This window comes from Tamandua tetradactyla, chromosome 3 (assembly GCF_023851605.1).
Source record: "Tamandua tetradactyla isolate mTamTet1 chromosome 3, mTamTet1.pri, whole genome shotgun sequence".
NCBI lineage: Eukaryota > Metazoa > Chordata > Mammalia > Pilosa > Myrmecophagidae > Tamandua > Tamandua tetradactyla.
This window is the reverse complement of record NC_135329.1, coordinates 83,797,375-83,819,919: the sequence shown is the minus strand read 5'-3', so window position 1 is coordinate 83,819,919 and position 22,545 is coordinate 83,797,375. Positions and strand designations below refer to the sequence as shown.

The window sequence follows — 22,545 nt, the reverse complement described above, 5'->3', positions numbered from 1 at the left end:
CTGTTACTGTGAGGATAGTTAGTGGATGTAAATTATTAGTCAATTCATTGCATTCATGGCTTATTGCAGCTACAATCAACTAGGGAGATTGCCTTCAGCAATGAGGGAAGGCTCATCCAATCAGGTCAAAGTCTTTTAAGGGAGAACTGAGGACTTCAGCAGTCAGAAAAAAAGAACTTCTCTCTCAACTTTAGCCAACCAGCTTCTCCTGGGGAATTCACAAAAACTCTCATCAGAATTCCCAGCTTGTTGCCTGCCCTTTTAGTTTTAGTTCTCCTGCTGCTAAAATAAATACCACAAAATGTATTTGCTGAAACACTGGTAATTTGTCGGCTCATGGTTTTGAGGCTAGAGGCATCAGCAAGGTAGTACTCTCTTCCCAAAGGCTGCGGCATTCTGGGGCTGGCTGTTGGTAATCCTTGGTCCTTGGCTTTTCTATCCCATGGCAATGCACATGCTGGTTTCTCCTACTTTCTCTCCATCTGGCTTTCGCTTTGCTTGTAAAAGACTCCAGGAATCTGAATTAAAGCCCAACGCGACTCAGTTGGGCCACACTTAAACTGTGCTGGAAGGAGCTTCCACCCAGACATCTGAACAGGGAAACGTAAGAATCCGAGAATGTGAGTTAGAGCAGAAGACGCGGAAGCAGAGGGAAAACCTTTGTCTAGATTCATTTTCAGTGTCACTGAAACAGGTGAGAATCTTTTTTTTTTCTTTTATGTGTTTTAAGTTGAAATGTTCTTAAAAATCCCCATCCAGGGCGGGCCGCGGTGGCTCAGCGGGCAAAGTGCTTGCCTGCTATGCCGGAGGACCTCGGTTCGATTCCCGGCCCCACCCCATGTAACAAAAACGGAGAAACAGAATACAATAAAAACAAGAAAATGTTTAAAAAAAAAAAAAAAAAAAAAAAATCCCCATCCAATTTTGTAATAGACAAGAGAAATCAGTCATCAGGGCTTACTTGATATTGAATTCATTTCTGCCCCCCTCCCCCCCATTTAGATCTGTTCTCAGAAATAGCTTTCCTTTAAGGTTCAGCATTAGCATTTGGCAGCCAGAGAGCCCAGACATCTACCTGGTACCAGTAGTAGGGACTGTTTCTTCCCTGAGACTCCCCAGGGCCCGAGCACCAGCTGATACTGAGGATTTTGAGACAAAAGCATGCGGGGACTCCCCAGCCCCTTGGATGCTTGGTTAGTGGCAGAGTCGCTCTGCTGTGAGGCTGTCAGCTCAGGGTTTGTCCCCTGCACCACTCTTTGAATACCCTTTCCTTCACTTGCTTCCTTTTCTGAAATAAATGTTACTTCTCCTTCAAATCTCAGCTTGCAGGTGCTGCCTCTGGCTGACGGGCTGCCTCAGGCTGTTCTGGTGCCCTCCTGGGCTTCCTTTTCGTGGTCACATAACCACGTTCACCTTAACCAGACTTCCTGGGATGCTTTCAGGTTGCTTCCCTCAAGCCGTGTGGAGCTAGATGTGTCTGGTAGAAGGCTGACACCAGCCCCTGTATCCTGGCTGACAGCTCCATGCCTGGTGGGGGTGGGGTGGAGGCGTATCTATGGTGTCCGGCCGTGCTGACCCCTTAGAGCTGGTGTAAAGGCCCTGAGCACAAGCAGGGCTGCTTAACCCAGCACTGACAATGTTGTCATGGGCAATGCATGCAGTGGGCAAAGGAACTGCCACTTCTGATGCTGGTGACTGATGCTGGGAGAACATGTCAGGCCCACAGTAAGGGTGCAAAAGCTTACTTGAGCTTATAATAGGATAGCTAGAGTCACCTGGACACATTTATAAAGTTCTGAGGCCAATGCTCTATGCCCAGAAATTCTGATGTCACTGGTCTATGGTTTGGTCCCAGCATCAGGGTGCATAGAAGCCCCCTGGAGGTTTCACTGGCTGCCCAGGTAGTGACAAGCCACCCCGGTCCTGACCCTTGGCTGTTATCAGCTCCCCATGGCTCCCCGTGGCTGTCCTGGGAAGGAAGAACAGGACAGGACAGGACAGAAAGGACAGACAGGACAGGACAGAAAGTCTGCCAGTAGATCAGAGATCAGAGTCTTTCTCCTCCACCATATGCAGTGAAGTCTAATTCATCTCTTACCACCCACTTTATATCCTACTTTCTCCAAGAAACCTTCTCTCTCTCTCTTTTTTTTTGTGTTTCTGACATACTATTCAACACACAGTCCTCAAGTTTCATTCACCTAGTTGCAAGCCTCACAACTTCATTTCTTCTTGCAGCCATGCAGTAGTCCATTGTATGCAAACACCACAGTTCCCCTTCCATTCCTCAGTCTTGTACCCTTAGGCCACGTCCATCCTGAACCACCTCCATCCTGAACACTGCGAACACTGCCCGTGTGCAAATGTCCATTCGCATCCCCATTCTCAGCCGCTCCAGGTGTATACCTAGCAACAGGGTTGCAAGATCATATAGCAACCCCATTCTTAGCCTCCTGAGGAACCACCACTCTGCCCTTCAAGGGGCTGCACTTCTCAGCTTCCCTACCAACAGTGAAAGGTACATCTCTTTCTCTGCATTTTCTCCAATACTTGTTTCTCTCTGAAGAAACCTTCTCTGGATAATCCAGTCTGTTCTGTTTAGTTTTACATAAGGTGATTGCCGTCTGCACAATGATCCACTGAGTCTGACAGAAGGTCAGAAACAAGTGCTTGAGATTTAATGAATTGGCTGCAACTGTACTGGAGCGTAAGCTGGGCTATACTAAAACTTCATGAGAATTTCTAAAATATTAGCACACTTGAACTGAATTCTGATGGCATGTGGTTTTCTCTGTAAATATTTATACAAATGTTTCCTCTAACCAAGAAGCATAATTTGCTAACATGCTTGCCCATCCTAATTAAAAGCCAGCATATGTTTTACGGCAATAATTGAAATACAAATGTTTGTTACAGATATTTTGCTTGTGTGCATGTTTGATAAATTCTACAGTGGAGCTGCTACAATGTCTGAAGTTTCCCTCTTGAAGGTTTCTTTTGTTTTTATTATTCAGTCCCCATAGCATTCACTTTCTCATGCTTTCAGCAAATATTAACTTTATTCTTGATAATTATATTACTAATAAAACAATGTATCAATCACTTACAGGAAAGCAAACAGTGTGTATTTATTTTTCTTTCAATTCTCACAACAAACAGTAGAAAGAAATTATTACTTCTGTTTTACCAATGAGGAAAATTGAACTCAGAAAAGTTAACCCAATGTTACCCAAAGTCACAGAGCCAGATCTTTAGTCTGAATCCAAATATGAAATTGATTCCAAAGGTTTGGATTCCATGGTTTCTCTTTCAACCATGTTATTCTGCTTTTGACTTTTTATTAATATTGACAATAGTAACAGGTATTGCCAAGTATGTAGGCTACGTTGTAAAGACCTTATGAGGATGAGACATAAATGTGCTTTAAAGCTTCTCTGGAGGATTTGTTGGAATACTGTGTTCCTAACACACAGAAAGCAAACCAGAGGAAAATACAGCATAGTGTCAATAGTAGTTATTTCTGAGTGACGGGGTTAGATGGCCTCTTCCTTCTTACCCATTTCTCTATTTTCCAAAGTTCATAATATGGATGTGTATTGCTTTCGACTCAGAAAGAAGCAATATAATTTGTTACAAAAACCTAATTAGAGAGGAAAATGGACATGAAATTGTTGAACAGTTCTGCCAGGCTGTGTACAGCTGCCACTACAAGTGTTTTTCACCCTACGTAAATGCTGTAAGATATCAAAAGTGAGGCTGTGCACGTGGAAAGGTCAGATAAACTCATCGAGGAGGCCAGACTGGAATCTGCAGAACTGAGCGTCTTTGGAAGACAGAGGCGCAGGTGGGGAGGGCCACCTGGACAAGGCGTGGGGAAGCGTGTGGAGAGGCTGCTCCTGAGACAGTGGGGAGACGGTGGGGAGGGGTCCCCTCTGCCACCCAGAAGTAGCATCCTGTTTGGATCTGGGTAGGGGGACAAGTTATCAAGGACAGAACTATACCCAGAGTTTGTCAAGTAGTGGAGGAAGGAATGGACCTCATCGCATGGAGAAGTATAGGTAGGGGAGACCCTAACCTGTTATTTGAAACACTGATTGCAACTTATGCTTCTGGCATCATTATCTGTCTTGCTTTCTTCATTTCTTTATCAATGTGAACATAGTCTTCATTTGTGCTGTGATAAATTGGTTACCAACTTTTTCCAGAATAAAGAGTTCTCCATGTATTTAGTAGCATAACTTCCCAATCTGTTGCTTGAAAATGAGTATCAAATGCACTCCTTTTAATGACTGAGGGAAGTGAACTAAGCTGTAGAGAAATATCTACAAAATTGCCAACATTTGACTTAAGGACTGGCTTAAGGTGAAAATCCTTTGTCCCACATCCACCAGGGGTAGGCACCACCATGGCTGGGGCCTGGAGTGAAACTCACCCACTTTCGTAGCTAGAAAGAGAAGGCAGAATACAAGACTCTCCTTTTTGGTCAGAGATCCTAAGACCTTCTGGTTTGTTCTCTTATGGGTTCTTTGGCTGCCAAGCTCTACCTTCTGTTACCTATTTGTTCTTTGGCTCTTCTTTTTTTTTTTGAAATAACAGTTAAAACTCAGGAATAGATGTGACTGCTGTAAGAGCTTACGATCTAGGAACTTTTTCAATGAGCGTTATTAAATATTCTGTGCTCCTTAATCATCAATTGTTCAATCTCTGCCTACTTTCTATCCCCTGATAACCTGTGCTCTTGGATTCAATTCTCAGAGGTTGCTCATTATAGTTAGTTTATATCAGTAAGAACATACAATATTTGTCCTTTTGTTTCACTCAACATAATGTTCAACATAATGCAACTAGGATGACTTATCTAGTTGCATGCCTCATGATTTCATTCCTTCCTGCAGCCATTCAGTATTCTGTTGTAGGTAATACACCACAGTTCACCCTTTTTTTCATCAGTTCTTTTACTCTTCTTCAACTGGAATGATCTCCCTGGACTGGATAATTTTCTTGTCTGACATCCTGAGCCTCCCTCCATGCTGCTGCTTATTCTGACTCCTGTTCCTGGTTCTTTAGGCCAAATGCTGATCAATTACTGCTCATGCTTCTGGATATCCTTGGAAAGGTGCAGATACTCTGAGGAGCAGGCTAGTAGCCCTGGGGGTAGTGAGCTGGAGGTCCGTGGTCTTGCTGAAGTGACCATGGGCATGGTCAGTGGGGAAGGGGAGGATCAGAGTTGCAGCTGGAGGCAGATGGGGGTATGGGTCTGCTCCCCAGCTGCCCAGAGCTTCTGACTTTTTATTAGTCTACGACTGATGTTAATATCTCTCAGTGTTGGTCTATTAGTTTACTAGGGCTGCTGTAACAAAATTAACACATGCTTGATGGCTTAAAACAGAAATAGGATGGACTGGGATTCACCTTTCTGAGCCTCAGTGCTTTTAATGGTAAGATGAGATAATGGATGCTGAGTAATTTTCACAGTGCTTGAAACATAGTGCTCAATAAGTGAACGCTAAACTTCAGGTCACCTTTGGCTATCCTGATAATCTGCTCCTGACTACTTTTCAGGATCATTCCACAGTAAGCCTTCCTTTGGGTTAATCTCTTACACTGAGGAAGCAGAAAAATACCTGCTTTGAAACTCTTTGTCAAAGCTAGAAGCTTTGGGAAAGTATCTCGTATCTCAATAATTTAGCTCAATCTGTTAGGGTCAAAAAATGAAACATCATGAGAAACAGAGGATCCTTTTCTTGCAAGACCCCAGAATCTCAATAAAGTATTAAGTACATTCAAAAATATGACATTAAGTCTTTAAAACAAAATCCATCCTATTATATTGAAGAATGAGCAAGGGGATTTAGTCAGTTCAGTTTGCTTCAATTCATCACATCTTCATTGAACTCTTATGGGGAGGAAGGAAGTTCGAGAAAAGTAAAGGCAAGGCCCTGCCCTCTGGGAGCTTCTGATCAAGTAGAGGTATGAGGAGGCATTGCAGGAGAGAGCTGGAGTTGCAGCTGTTGCTATGATGGCACTGTTATTTAACAAAACCCATACTTGCTAAGACATCATAAAACTATTTTCATGATGCTGACACAGTAAGATCACGCATTTTGGGTACAACTCTATTACCCTTTCCTTAGACCTGCAGAAATTTCTGGGTCAACTAATAGGGCCTCAAGCAGGAAGGATACCCCTCCCTGACATTCTAAGTAGAGAGAAGAAATATGGAAAGCAAGGCATTTGTAAGGCTCACTGAGACAGAAACCATTTTCTTGTTCAGTGAACAATTTTTGAGCATGTGCTATGTTCCAGGCATTTGTCTGGTGCTGATTTTAGGAAATGCAGCAGTGAACAAAACAAGTCATTGTTCCGATAGAGTTTACAGCTTCCTGGGGAAGACATGCAATAAATAAGCAAAATACAAAATCTGTAGATATTGAAAAATGACAAGGAGTAAAACTGAGGAAGGTTGGGGGGTAGGAAGTGTTGGTGGGTGTTTTGCAATCTTAGGTGTGGTGAACAAGATGGAATGGCAGACTGAATACTAGCACCCCCCGAGATTCCCACATCTTAATTTCCAGAATCATGTATTTGTTAGCTTATACGGAAGAGGAACCCTGTAGGTCTGATTAAATTAAAGATCTTGATAAAGGTAGATTACCCTGGATTAATTGGGTTGGCCTTAAATGTAATTGCATGGGTCCTTATAAGAAAGAGACAAGAGGGTCAGCAGGGGAGAAGGCAGTGATGTAATGACAGAATATGTAAGAGAGAGGTGGCCAAGAGCCAAGGAATGCTGGCAGCCTTCAGAAGCTGGAAGAGGTAGAGAACAGATTTTCCTCTGGAGCCTCCACAATGAACCTGCAAACATCTAGGGTTTAGTGCCTTAGGGTTCAGTTTGGACCTTCTACCTCCAGAACTATAAGAGAAAAAATGTATATTGTTTTATGGAACTGAATTTGTGGTAATTTCTTGCAGTAGCAATAGGAAATCAATACAGATTTTGGTACCAGGAATGGGATCTGCTATAACAAATGTGCAAATTGCCTTGGAATTGGGTGATGTTACCACCTGGAAGAATTTTAAGGAGCATTATAGTAAAGAAACCAGATCATCTTGAACAGACTGTTAGTAGAAATAGGGACATTAAAGGCACTTCTGGTGACATCAAAACTGAAGGGAGAAATAGATGTCCCTACAATAATTTTAATATACCTCTCTCATCAATAGATAGAACATCTAGACAGAGGATCAGTGAGGATACAGAGAACTTGAATAATATATTAAATGAACTAGTCCTAACATACATATACAGAACTTTGCACCCCTCAAAAGCAGGATATATATTCTCAAATGCTCATGGATCATTCTCCAGGATAGATCACAGCACATTGACAGATTGAAAGGAAAGAACCACACGATCATCTTTATTGATGCAGAAAATGCATTTGATGAAATACTGCATCCTTTCTAGATAAAAACACTTAAAAAACTGGGAATAGAAATAAACTCCCTCAATATAATAAAGGGCATATATGAAAAACCCACAGCTAATATCACACTCAATGGTGAAAGACCATTTCTTTCTTTCTATGATCTGGAACAAGACAAGGAGGCCCACTGTCATCACTGTTATTCAATATTGTGCTAGAAGTTCCAGCTAGAGCAATTAGACAAGAAAAGGAAATAAAAGGCATCCAAATTGGAAAGGAAGAAGTAAAATTTTCACTATTTGCAGATGATACAATCCTATATACAGGAAAATCCCCCCAAATCGACAACAAAACCGTCAGAGCTAATAAATGAATTCATCAAAGTGGCAGGATACAAAATCAACATATAAAAGTCAATAGTGTTTCTATACATTAGTAACAAGCAGGCAAGGAGGAAATCAAGAAAAAATTCCATCACAATAGTAACTAAAAGAATCAAATACCTAGGAATAAATTTAACCAAGGACATTAAAGGAGGTGCATGCAGAAATCTACAAAACCTTGCTAAAACAAATCAAAGAAGACCTACATAAATGGAAGGACAGTCTATGTTCATGATTTGGAAGACTAAATATTAAGATGTCAATTCTACTCAGATTGATTTACAGATTCAACATAATCAACAATCAAAATTCTGAAGTGTGATTTGCAGGAGTGAAAAAGCCAGTTATCAACATTTGAAAGGGTAAGTGGCTCTGATAGTCAAAAACATCTTGAAAGTCTGTGTACAAGCTTAGGGCTGGGGATTCCTGAAGCCATCGTCTATATTTTTTGAAGCCAGCCAAAATAAGCAAAGATCATATAACATCAATATATTAATTAAAAGTTGTTTGGCTCTCTGAGATAAGTTGCAACTTCTGACTTTGCTACCTGAAGGAACAGTAACATTGCTTCTGTACTAAATAACTCCCCCAAAGGGAGAAAAGCTTCTTTTCCCTAGTGGGTTATAAATTAAAAAGGCAAGGATTACATCCAGGAAGATGGAGGGATAGGACAGGCTGAGTCACCCCTACACCATACAACAACTGTAAAAGCGACAGGAAAAAACCACCTGAGACGAGTGACCAGAGAGGGATCCACATTACACAGGGAGGACCTGGATGAAAAAGCAGAGAAATTACAACTGAGAGGATGGAGTGAGTCTATTAAAAAATTGGTGGGCTGCAAAATGCAGATCAAGCAGGAGCTGAAGAAGCAAAACACTTCTGTATTCCCTCCTCCATATCAGCTTGAGAGACCTTCCCTCTCAGCTCTACAGTCTGGAACTCCTATGGGGAACCTGGAGCAGAACTGGTAAACCTATGCGCAGAGACCCTGCTACCCAGGTGCTGTGCTGACCCGCATGCCTGAGGGAGGCTGCTGTGGGTGCCTGGCTTTGGTTGAGCTTGGGTGGCCTTCTTCTCAGAAGGAGAGGGGCACACAGACTTGTTCTGATCTCACAATTGGCCCTGGGCCCCATTTCTCCTATCCCTTCCCCCCCCATGGAGGCTTGGAGCATACATGGCATGCACGGGTGGAGAGGTGTCGATGCAGTAGCAAGCCTCACCACATTGCCAAGCACTCCTGGGCTGGCTGTGGGCAGGGGTAGTTGAAATACTCAGTCCCACAGTTCAAGGTCATTCCATGTGGGCGTCTAGGGACCACCAGACCCAAAGTGCCCATAAGCAAATTCTCCCTGAAGTACAGTTCTCATCCCCAATGCCCAAACCCAGGGTTGGCAGCTTTTAGCGAGCACCGAGACCTGGGCCATGACTGGCTTTGCACCTGGGTTGGGTCCCAGCCCAGCCGGCTAATCTGCATGAGGGGAAGAGGTGGTCTAAGAGTGCCATCTCCTGGGAAGACACGGAAAGTGCAGTCTGGCAAACTGTCATTTTGCCTAGCTTCTAATAGACCTCCTATTAGATTTACAACTTCTACACGAGGTCCCAGCTTTGGTTTACTGGGGAATCACTGACAAACCAAGCAGAAAAGAAGACATTCAATGCAAACCCAAACAATTACAAAATCTTAGATGAGCGAAGGAAATCAACTTTCAAAATAACCCTATCAAGACAATCAAATACCTCAAAGGCAGCAGAAAATCACAAAGCACGTGAAAATGCAAGAAAATATAGCCCAGCAAACTAATTAATTAAAACACCAGAGGAGACATAGAATTTGGAGCAACTAACCAAAGAATGTCCACACAAAATCTTCTAAATAAATTCAATGGGTTGGCTGAAGACAAAGAGGATATTAGAAAGGCACTAGAAGAGCCTAAAGAAGAATTTGAAAGAATAAATAGAAAAATAACAGGTCTTACAGAAATGAAAGATTTTGTAGATCAAATTAAAAATATACTAGAGACACCAACAACAGATTTGAAGAGATAGAAGAAAGATTAAGCAAACTAGAGGACAGAATAGCTTAATCAGAATGTGCAAAAAGAACATATGGTGAAAAAGATGGAAAAATTTGAATTGCATCTCAGGGAAATGATGGACAACACACAGAATACAAATAGAAGGATCATTGGTGTTGCAGAAGGAGAAAAGAAAAGGTCTAGGAAGATTATTTAAGGACATAATTGGGGAAAGCATCCCAACCTTTGTAAAAGTTATAAATATGGAAATCAAAGAAGCTCAATGAACTCCAAACAGAATAAATCCTAATAGACCTACTCTAAGATGCATACTACTCAGAACATCAAATGTTGAAGAGAAGCAGAAAGTTCTGAAAGCAGCAAGAGAAAAGCAATTCATCACATACAAGGGAAGCCACATAAGGCTAAGTTCAGACTATGCAACAGGCACCATGGAGGTAAGCAGGCAAGGGTATGATATATTTAAGATTCTGAAGAACAAAAATTTCTAGCCAAGAAGTCTTTATCCAGCAAAATTGTCCTTCAAAAATGATGGAGAGATTAAAATTTTCACAGACAAAAAAATGTTGAGAGAATTTTTAAACAAAAGACCAGTCCTGCAAGAAATAATAAAGGGGATTCTGACAGGAAAAAAGATAGGAGAGAGAGGTCTAGAGGAGGGAACAGAATTAAAGACTATTAATAAGAATAACTTAAAGGATAAAAAGAAAGAGAGGGAAAAACATATAGATCTGACAAATAAAAACCAAAGAAAAGATGGAAGTGTCTTTACAATAATAACTTTGAATGTTAATGGACTAAGCTCTCCAATTGAAAGATACAGATTGGCAGAATGGATTAAAAATATGACTCATCTATATGCTGTTTACAATAGACTCATCTTAAGTCCACGCTTACAAATAAATTGGAAGTGAATGGATGGAAAAAGATACTCTACTCAAGATGTAATCAAAAGAAAGCAGAGGTAGCTATATTAATATCAGACAAATTATACTTGATACAAAGATGTCATAAGAGACAAGGAAGGATACTACATATAAATAAAAGAGACAATTCACCAAGAAGAAATAACAATCATAAATGTTTATGCACCCAATCAAGGAGCTCCAAAATACATGAGGCAAACTGAAGGAGGCAATAGATGTTTCAGAAGTAATAGTGGGAGAATTCAATCCACCACTCTCTTCTATAGGTAGAACAACCAAACAGAGGATCAATAAGGAAATAGAGAACATAAACAACATGATACATTATCTAGACCTCTCAGACATACATAGATTGTTACACCCCCAAACACTAGGATATACTTTCTTCTCTAGCACTCATGGAGTATTCTCCAGGATGATCACATGCTGGGGCACAAAACAGGTCTTAAAAATTTTAAAGATTGAAATTTTTTCAAAGCGCTTTCTCTGAACACAACAGAAGGAAGCTGGAAATCAGTAAAAACTATAGAACCAGAACTTTTGAAAATATATGGAAATTAAATAACACACTTAAAAAATCAGTGGCTCAAGTTTCTAAAGAAATTTGGATATGAATGAAATGAGAATACAATATAACAGAATTTATGGGATGTGGCAAAGGCATTCCCATAACTACTTAGATGAAATGGCAAAATTCCTAGAAATAAATGAACAACCTATACTGACTCGAGAAGTAACAGAAGACCTCAACAAACCAATTACAAGGAAAGAAACTCAGTCATCAAAAATCTTTCAAAGAAAAGCCCAGGGCCAGATGGCCTCAGGGGAATTCTGTCAAACATTTCAAAAGGAACTAATGCCATTTCTGCTCAAACTCTTCTAAAAAATTGAGGAAAAAGAACACTACCTAACTCATTTTATGAAGCTAACATCAATATGATACCAAAAGTGAATAAAGATACTACAAGAAAGGAAAACTAAATACCAACCTTTTGAACATAGATGCAAAAATTCTCAACAAAATCCTTGGAAATTGAACTCAGAGGCACATGAAAAGAATTATACACCACGACCTAGTGGGGTTTATTCCAGACATGCAAGTGTGGTTCAACACAAGAAAATCAAGCAATGTAATACAGCACATTTACAAATAGAAAGGGAAAATTCACATGATTATCTCTATTGATGGTGAAAAAGCATTCAACAAAATTCAGCATCATTTTTCTGCTAAAAAACATTTCAAAAGGTAGGAATCAAAACTACTTCCTCAATATGATAAAATGCATATATGAAAACCCCACATCCAGCATCATACTCCAACACCTTTCCCCTCAGATTGGGAACAAGAAAAGGATGCCCTCTGTCACCACTATAATTCGACATTGTGCTAGAAGTTCTTGCTAGAGCAATCTGGCAAGAAAAAGAATTAAAGCATCCAAATCAGAAAAGAAATAGTAAAACTTCATTTGCAGATGACACAATCCTACACTTAAAAAATCCTGAGAAATCTATGATAAAGGTACTTGAGCTACTAAACAAATTTAGGAAAGTGGTGGGATACAAGATTAATGTGCAAAAATCATTAATGTTTCCATACACAAGTAATGCCCTAACTAAGGAGACAATTAAGAAAAAAGTTCCATTTAAAATAGCGACTAAAAAAGTCAAACACCTAGGAATAAACTTAACCAGGGATGTAAAGGACCTGTACACAGAAAACTACATGATATTGTTAAAAATCAAAGATCCAAATAGGTGGAAGGCTATTCCGTGTTCATGGATAGAAAGGCTAAATATTGTTAAGATGTCAATTCTACCCAAATTGATCAACAGATTAACTCAATACCAATAAAAATTCCAACAACCTAGTTTGAAGGCTTGGAAAAGCTAATAATCAAGTTTTTTTGGAAGGGAAAGGGGCCCTAAATTGCCAAAAACCATACTAAAACAGAAGAATGAAGTGGGAGGACATACACTTCTTGAATTTAAAGCTTATTATAAAGCCACAGGGGTCAAAACAGCATGGTATTAGCACAAAGATAGAGATATTGAACAATGGAATCAAATTAAGAGTTTAGAAGTTGACCCCCAGATTGATATTCGACAAGCCCCCAAATCCACTGAACTGGGACAGAAGAGTCTCTTTAATAGATGGAACTTGGAGAACTGTATATCCACAGCCAAAGGAATGAAAGAGGACCCCCTACCTCACACACTATACAAAAATTAACTCAAAATGGTTCAAAAACCTAAATATAAAAGACAATACCATAAAATTCTGGAAGAAAATATGTAGAAACATTTTCAAGACCTTTACAAAAACCTAAATAAAAAAGCGAATACCGCAACACTGATCTGTATCAGACCCACAGCCACCATGAACAGCAAAAGTCAATATCCAACACAGGCAACCTACCCTGTGCAGCCTCTTTGGAATCCAGTGTACCCTCAGACTTTGCATCTTCGTCAGTCATCATCCATTCTGATGCTCCACCTGTTTACTCAGAGCTCTACCGTCTTTGTACACCCCGGGGTTGCCACAGTCCCCACTATGTCAACCGCATTTCCTGGTGCCTCGCTGTATCTTCCTATGGCCCAGTCTGTGGCTGTTGGACCTTTAGGTTCCACAATCCCCATGGCTTATTATCCAGTTGGTCCCATCTGTCCACCTGGCTCAGCAGCGCTGGTGGAAGGAGGATATGGTGCCGGTGCCAGATTTGGAGCTGTGGCTACTGCTGGCAACATTCCTCCTCCACCCCCTGGATGCCGTCTCAGTGCTGCTCAGCTTGCAGTCATGAAGGGAGCCAACGTCCTCGTAACTCAGCAGAAGGAAAACTTCTTCATGGGTGGCTCAGATGGCGGCTGTACCATCTAGTGAGAAACCAAGGACACCTCTCTGCAGGGAAAGACATCACATACCTTCAGTACTTCTTACAGTGTAGCTGCTTTGGTCGTATTAACCTGAATTTGCAGTTTAGACACATGTTGTTGGGGTGTCTTTCTGGTGCCCAAACTTCCAGGCAGTTTCAGTTTTCATAAGGAACCATGCCATGGTAGCAGTACCTCCTAAAGCATTTTAAGGTAGGGGAGGTATCCATTCATAAAATGAATGTGAGTGAAGCAATCCTAAGGATCTTCCTTTAATTCCTCTGGAGTAAAACTGTACCATACTGGTTTTTAGTTATAAAACATCAAATTAGGTTTGGAGGGAACTTTGATCTTCCTAAGAATTAAAGTTGCCAAATTATTCTGATTGGTCTTTAATCTTCCTCAAGCCTTTGATTTATATTACTTGTTATAAATGAAATGCATTCATTGTCTGCTTTTTCATTTCTAGCCTTTGCCCCATGTCCCAACCCTGACCCCAGGCTTTCATTCCCTCTCGCCAATCTACATTGAATCAGTGGTGCAGGACAGAAAGCCAGTCAGACTAATTTCTTTCTTTCCTTCCACTTCTCCCACTCGTCGTCTTATAACTAGTCATTCACCAAAGATCCTCTGAAAACCCTCTGTGCCCCAGGCACAGACTCCATTCCTGCTTTTGCATCTCCTTAGGCAAAAGTGGAGGGTGCCTTTTGGACCCTTCTCATAGGTTGCCTCTGTATAGAAGAATGCAACCCAAATTTGTTTTGGTACCAGAAAAACTGAGTTCATGTCAGTGCAAAGTATTGTAAACAACAGTTTGTTTAAAATATAAATGGCATGGAGGAGAATGCATTTCAAAAGCCTGTTGACTTTAGAGCCAAATTAACTGGAGTTTTCACATCAAAAATTAGTTACCATTTATTGTCAGTGTCTGATGCAGTCACTTCCAGAGCTCCTAGGACTTCCTGAGCTGGGCTGATGTGGTCATATTGTGAATACCTCACTACAATATGACTTGAATCCCGTGAAGTCTCATTTAGGGTTAAGAATATTTCAAGGATCCTTAACATTTTGATTTTTGTTTTCTAAAATTGGATTTTATTTTATCTTATAATTTCAGTTAATCTAAATTTGTGTTCTGTACATGTGATATTTGACTGTACCATTGACTATTATGGAAGTTCAGTGTTGTATGTCTCTCTCTACACTGTGTGCACTTGTGGATTTATTTTATACTAAAAATGTAGAATAAAGATTTTGAAGATTTGAATAAAGTGATGACGTTCCATTAAAAAAAAAGCCAACACCATAAAACTTCTAGAAGAAAATACAGGGAAACACTTTCAAGACCTAGTAATAAGAGATAACTTCCCAGACATTACACCCAAAGCATAAGCAATGAAAGAAGATAAGTGGGAGCGCCTCAAAATCAAATGCTTCTGTGCCTCAAAGGATTTTGTCAAAAGGTGAAGAGGCAACCAAGTCACTGGGAGAAAATATTTGGAAACCATATATCTGTTAAGGGTTTCATATCCACTATTTATAAAGAAATCATGCAATTCAACAACAAACAAAGAAACAACTAAATTATAAAGTGGGCAAAAAGTACGAATAGACATTTTTCTGAAGAGCAAATAAAAATGACTTAAAAAGCACGTGAAAAGATGTTTATTTTCATTAGCTATAAGGGAAATGAAAATCAAAACCACAATGAGATATCTCACACTTATGAGAATGGCTGCCATTAAACAAACAGGACACTACAAATATTGGAGAGGACATGGTGAAATTAGAACACTTATTCTTTGCTGTGGGAATGTACAATGGTATAGCTGCTGTGGAAGACATTTGACTGTTCCATGGAAAACTAAATATCATGTCGCTTATGACCCAGCAATAGCATTACTTGGTATATAACCAGAAGAGCTGAAAGCAGTATCATGAATAGACATTTGCACACCAATGTTCATCACAACATTATTCACAACTGCTAAAAAATGGAAACAACCCAACTGTCCATCAACAGATTAGTGTATAAACAAAATGTGGTGTACATATATATCTATATATATGATGGAATATTATGCAGCAGTAAGAAGAAATGAGGTCCTAAAGCACATGACAACATGGATGAACGTTGAGAACATAATGCTGAGTCAAATAAGCCAGGCACAAAAGGATAGATATTGTATGGTTTCACGAATATGAACCCCTGTGAAGATGTACACTTAGGGTGCTACAATGTAGAATGTAGGGGCCTAGATACAGACAGGAGCTACAGAGGGGGGAATGGTTTCTTAATACGGACAGACTAGTTAACGAGACTGAACTTAAAAGTATGGGAATGGATAGAGGTGATGCCAGTTCATTAGTGGGTTTTATGAATAACGTGCCTTATTGAAGGTGAGTATTTGTGAAAGGGGTTGTTTACCTCACCAGTTAACAATACAGGTATAAATTAGCTCTTGCATGAACTACTTCAAAAGTGTGACGCTTGTACAAAGAGTCAATAATAGAAGGGTATACAGGAAAAACTACTTATTGCACGCTAAGGTCCATGTTTAATAGGAAGACATCATGAGAACCACAACAATAATAAGGGTAGATAATTGAGAGGGACAAGGGTTAAGGGGAGTTTTGGATTTTCTCTTGGGTGTGAGTGTGTCTATCTGTTATTTTCTCTCTGGGGCAATAAAAATTGCATAAAATTGAGATTGATAATGGTTGTACAAGTTAGTGATGATACTGTAAAACATTGATGGTTTATTTTGGATAGAATATGTGCTATATGAACATATTGCAACAAAATCTGTAGATTCAAAATAAGTAAATAAAAAGAAAAACTCAAGTGCTAGAGAGAGCACTAGTCAATATCGGTAGGGCAGCAGGATGGGGCGGCGCCTCCAGAGGATAATGTAGTGGATCCACAGGAGGCTAAATATAGGGGCACTAAATAATTAGGCAATCCTGTTACTGGGAATATACTCAAAAGAACTGAAAGCAGGGACTCAAATAGACATTTGCACACTGATGTTTATGGCAACATTATTCATGATGCCTGATAGACGGAGGTGGCTGAAACTACATCGACTGAGAAGCAGAAGGGTGAACTGTGGTGTGCACATATGATGGACTATTATGTGGTTACAGACAGGCATGAAGTCATGAAGAATGCAATGAGGTGAATGAACCATGAGGACATTATGTTGAGCAAATAAGCCAGAAAAAAATATTGTATGGTCTCTTTTAGAAAACACTTATAAGAAAATTGAGATCTACATTGTAAGCTCTTACAACAGTCACATTTCTTCCTGAGCCATGGCTTTCTAAATTCTGAGATGCTGTGTTGTATATGTATAATCTGGTATTTTCCTAGAACTTCGTGTGTGATACACAAAACTCAGAGCTGGAGTCCTGCAGCTCTGAATGTCAGCATTGCCACATACAGCAACTGTTAAAGACATTGAAAAAGAGATCAGTCTTCAATGAGAGGTAAGAACAAAGCTGATTTGGTTGAGACTAAGGTAAATCAAAACACAGGGTAAAAGATGACATGGCTGTAGTTTAGAACTTCCCCTACCGTATGAGACCATAGGAAGAGAAGTTTATTTTGTCTAAAACCTAGATTTTCAATAGCACACCATCTAACAACCTGTCTGACCAGTTCAGTTAAGTAATCTAAACATACAGAGCCTAGAATTGGGAATGAGGTCTTACAATTCGAAATAGCCTAATGTAATACCTGGATACATTTCAGAGTATATTGGGCAGATAATTAAAAATTATTGGCAAAGTCCCTTGAGGGACTGGAGGAAAAATACAAAACTATTAAAGTTTCCTACCTGGGAAATCCTTGATACTCTCTCAAACATTAGGGACTCCCAAGTTGATAGGCCAAGTCCTTGATCTTGAGCCTTACTCTTATGAAACTTATATCTGTAACAGAGAAGCTAATCTGATCATTGCTCAGATATGATCTCTCTCTCTCTCTCTCTCTGAGCCCAATTCTGCAGGTAAAATCATTACCCTCCCCGTCACGAGGGACATGATGTCCAGGGGTATAAGTCTCCCTGGCAATGTGGGACATTATCCCAGGGATGAGCCTGGCCCTGGCACCATGGGATGGACAATGTCTACCTGACAAAAAAGGGAAAAGAAATGTAACAAAATAAGGTATCGTTGGCTAAGAGATTTCAAACAGAGTTGGGCTATTCTGGAGTTTACTCTTATGTGAGCTTCAGCTAGATATTGCCGATTGCCATGGTATGCCAAGCCCCAACCATTAGTATTCATGTAAATCCTAAAGAATACCCAGGGTTTTATCTGAAATTCTACAACGTTTCATATACTAAAATTATTTTCCAGAAATCCATAACCTCCATAGGGTTCCTAGGCCAGATAAGCCCTGAAACCCAGATTTACCAGTCTCTCCAAGAATATCAACCAGTTGCATCCCTTCCCCCATAATACTAACTCCCCCTTTCAACAGAAAAAAGTTAGACATTTTTTTAAAAAAAGTTTAAAAGTTAAAGTTAGATATTCAACACAAATATCCCTAAAGAGTGGGAGAAGGATCAAAGAAGAAGAGGAGTTACTAACAGAGAAGATACAATTTAACAAATGAGTATGATGGCTGAATCATTATATTGATATTTCTTTTTACTCTCAAGTGTCTTAGAGCCGTTAGAAAGAAATTCCTGAAAGGGTGGAAATGTAACCCATACCAGATTTTGAAATTTCTTCTAAAACTACTTGTAAAATCTACTTTGAAATTTATCACTTTTTTGTGGATATATTTTATTTCACAACAAAAAATGTTCAAAAAAATCTTGAAAAAGAAGAACAAAGTTGTAGGACTTTTTTGTTTTTAAAACATGTTACTAAGCTACAGTGTTCAAAACAGTATGCTACTTGCACATATACAGACATATAGACCAATGGAATTGAATTGAGATTTCAGAAATAAGCCCCCACATTTATAGCCAATTGAAATTTGACAAAATTACAAAGTAAACTAAGTTGGGAACTAATAGTCTTTTCAACAAATGGTGTTTGGAGAGCTGGATATTCATATGCAGAAGAATTAAAGAGGATCTCTATATCACATCTTATTCAAAAATTAATTCAAAATGGATCAAAGACCTACATATGAGAACTGGGACTATAAAACTTCCAGGAGAATGTGTAGGAAGCATCTTCATGATCTTGCGGTAAGCAATGGCTTTTTAGATTTGAGACCCAAAGCACAAGCAGTGAAAGAAAAACTAAGTAAATGGGAACTCCTCAAAATTAAAATCTTTTATGCTTCAAAGGACTTTTTCAAGAAAGGGAAAAGGCAGCTTTCTCAACTTTCTCAAATATTTAGAAATCACATATCTGATAAAAGCTTAATATCCAGAATATATAAAGAAAACTTACAACTGAACAACAACAAAAAGGACAAACAATCCAATTATAAATGGGCAACAGACTTGAATAGGCATTTTTCAAAAGAAGAAATACAAATGACTAGAAAGTACATGAAAAAATGCTCAGCATCACTAGCTATCAGGGAAATGCAATCAAAATCATAATGAGATATTATTTCACACCTACTAGAATAGCCACTATTAAACAAACAGAAAACTACAAGTTTTGGAGAGGATGTGGAGAAATAGGAACACTCATTCACTTCTGGTGCAAGTGTAAAATGGTACAGCTGTTTTGGAAGACAGTTTGGCAGTCCACAGAAAGCTCAGTATAGAGCTGCCATAGGATCTGACAATGCTACTATCAAGTATACACCCAGAAGAACTGAAAACAGGGACTTAGACAACCGCACACCAATATTTATAGTGACATTATTCATAATTGCCAAAAGATGGAAGTAACCCAAGTGCCCATCAACCAATGAATAGATAAACAAAACGTGCTACATACATTTGATGGGATATTATTCAGCTGTTAGAAGGAATGAAGTCTTGATACATAAGATAAGGTTGATGAACCTAGAAGACATTTTACATCGAGTGAAATAAGCTAGATACAAAAGAACAAATATTATATGATTTCACTGATAGAATCTAGTTATAATAAGCAAAATCTTAGAGTTAGAATCTAGAATATAGGTTGCCAGGGGATAGAATGCGGGTAGAGAATATGGAGTTGATGCTTATTTTGTACATTATTTCTATTTTGATTGATTGTAAATGTTTGTAAATAAATAATTTTGATGGTAGCACATTATTGTGAGTGTAATTAACAGTACTGGATTATGTTTGTCAATGTGGTTGACAGGGGAAGTTTTGAGTCATGTATATTACTAGAAGGAAAGTCAGAAGACAAAACACGGGACTGTATAACACAGTGAACCTTATTACAGATGATTGCCTTTGGTTAATAATTAAAGTATACAAGAGGTGCCTAAATGTTCAGGGGTAGAATTCTCCCCTGCCACGTGGGAGACCCAAGTTCCATTTCTGGCCATGTACTCACCCCCCTCCCCCACCAAATTCAACAAAGGTGTTGCAATAATAGGATATTCACCTAGGAAAGAATGAAATGTGACCCCCACGGTACAGCATACAAAAAAAATAGTACACGTATTACAAATATTCTTTCATGAATATTAACACAGGTACAGCACTAGTGAAAGGTATAAATAACAGGGTGGTATATGGAAAAAATTACCCCTAATATGGTCTATGGACTACAGTTATGTACAATTATAATCTTTCATTAATTGTAACTAAGTTTTGCACTGGTCCAAATGTGTTAATGCAAAGTGTTAATAATATGGGTGAAGTATCTGGGAAAACCTACAATTTCTTTAACTGATAGAAATATTTATTAAAAAAAAACTATGCTAAGTGAAAGAACCAAGAGACAAAGTACTACATATTGTAAGATTCCATTTATGTAAAATGTAAATGTAAATAAATGTAGAGACAGAATTAGATTAGTAGGTATTTAGGGCTGGGGAAGGATAGAGGGATTGAAAAGCGACTGCTAAGTGGCAGGGATTTTTCTTATTGTTTTAATGAAAATGTTATAGAATTGATTGTGGTGGCGAATGCATACCTCTGTGATTATCTGTGATTATGCTAAAAGTCATTGGATATACAATTTGGATGAACTGTACGGTATGTGATTATATTCCAATAAAACTACTTTTAAAATAAAATGAATAATGTATGCAGCGGCCCCAGGATTTGTACCCAGCACACAGGATTCTGTTATGCAAGGATGGGTCCTCACCAGGTTGTCCAGTAGTGTAAGATCGTAGAAAGCTAAATTCAAATTCTGTCACTTACTGTCTACCTGACTTCGGGCGTTTCACTTAATTTCACTGTGCCTTGGTTTCCTCAAATGCACAATACTTCAAGTAGCAAAGTGCAAAATGCAAACACAAAATCCCTCCTATGGAACATGTGATTTGCAAATTTATTCAATCCTAGAGTAGAAATAGCTCTGCAGTCCAACGATTTGCACAGACCTGGCTCCGGATGATTTCTTTCCCCATCCCGTCCTTGCCCCCTGGGGCTGGGGCTGGGGCTGGGGCTGGACAGACACCTCCGCCCTTTGGAAGCTCAAGGTCAAACCTCGGACATGCACTGGGACTTCCCTGGTGCCTGTAGATTCCAAAGCCGTTCCTGGTTTATCTGGGCCTGTTCAACCATCGCTTGGTTGTGGTCTTGCCTTTAGCAGGTTTGATTGCTCCTTAAGAGGAACGGACATTTGCAGAGTGGGCCTAGCACCCTAATAAAATACGGAAGGACTTTCAGCATTTGACTGATGCACACAACCTCGGTTCCTTGCCGGTTCGTGGCAGAACAGGCTGGAGCAATAAGAGCACGTATTTCTCAGGCCGGGAAGACTGACAGGGATGCAGATAACCACGGGAAGAGGATTCACCACGGGCTCAGGAAACCCCAATCAGCCTCCGTGTGGGAGGGCAATTAACGGAATTAAAAGTTAGAATTTCAATTATCATACCAATTAGGAGGAACTTAATCAGCTCGTATTTTATGACCTGGCTTGGTGTGCGGCTCAGCGGTTGAGTTTTACGACACATCTGTGATTAATGGAGACGGCACGAAGGTATGGAATCCGAGCGCCGACGGCAAGAGAGTCCCTCGGTCGCCCAAGGTCAGCAGCTGGTGCTGGAGGACGCACCACCACATGCCCAAAACGTCTAGGGCGGGGTCACCATCTGACGTCCCACAAGGGATCTGCTCGCTGTCTCACATTTTCTCAGTGCGGATGAGAATCTTCTGCCCCACTTTCCTTTTCTGCTTGGAATCCTCTGACTTTTGTTTTCTGCCCGCCGACCTCTAGGTCAGACTCCTGAGCATCTCATCTCCAGACCCTGGGAACTCATCCAGCTCTCCAAGGTGCTGCGGAGTGAGTGATCAATCATAACTTCTTGCCCACCGTGTCCATCCTCCCATGCCTGCCCAGGGCTCTGGACCAAATTAAAACTCGGCACTGAAGGATGGTTTTCACAAGGTCAGCCCAGTAAGTCTGCGCTCCAGACAGCAGCAATGCAGCCAGCGGGGCTGGGTCACTGACTGCAGAGGCAAAGTTCCTCAGAGACAGAAACCAAAAACAAACCTGAAAACCTGGGGCACAGCAACTAAATGAAACATTGTTTTGCTGTTGCAAACACTTGGGCGACTTCTTAGTTCTCAGGGCAGCTATTCCACGTAGTGAGCTGGTGGAAAGCCTGGAAGGTCAGTCTGTGCAGAGCCAAGAGAAAGCTTCACAGTGAAGGCATACACTAGCTACTTGAAAGTCACCTCTCCCCTCCCCCACCCAGACCCTTTTTCTCTTCCTTTCTCCCTCTTCCCTTGTTCTCCTCCTTCCCGCTGTCTTCTCTCTCCCTGTTCCCCACCCCCTCCACCCCGCCCCCCACCCTTAGAATTTA

The 22,545-nt window shown here is 40.1% G+C and overlaps 1 long non-coding RNA gene and 1 pseudogene across 2 annotated transcripts in view; one reads left to right on the top strand and one right to left on the bottom strand.

Moving 5' to 3' along the window:
- The window catches only part of LOC143676201 (uncharacterized), a 64,235-nt gene extending 44,535 nt beyond the window's left edge, over window positions 1-19,700 (bottom strand). For both annotated transcript variants that reach the window (XR_013171909.1, XR_013171910.1), the window contains exons 1-2: window positions 19,560-19,700; window positions 17,483-17,576 (exon numbers count right to left, since the gene is read on the bottom strand). This is a non-coding gene — a long non-coding RNA (uncharacterized LOC143676201). The remainder of the gene's footprint in view (window positions 1-17,482; window positions 17,577-19,559) is intronic.
- LOC143676748 (DAZ-associated protein 2 pseudogene) lies at window positions 13,153-13,650 on the top strand (annotated as a pseudogene).
- Window positions 19,701-22,545: the final 2,845 nt, after the last annotated feature.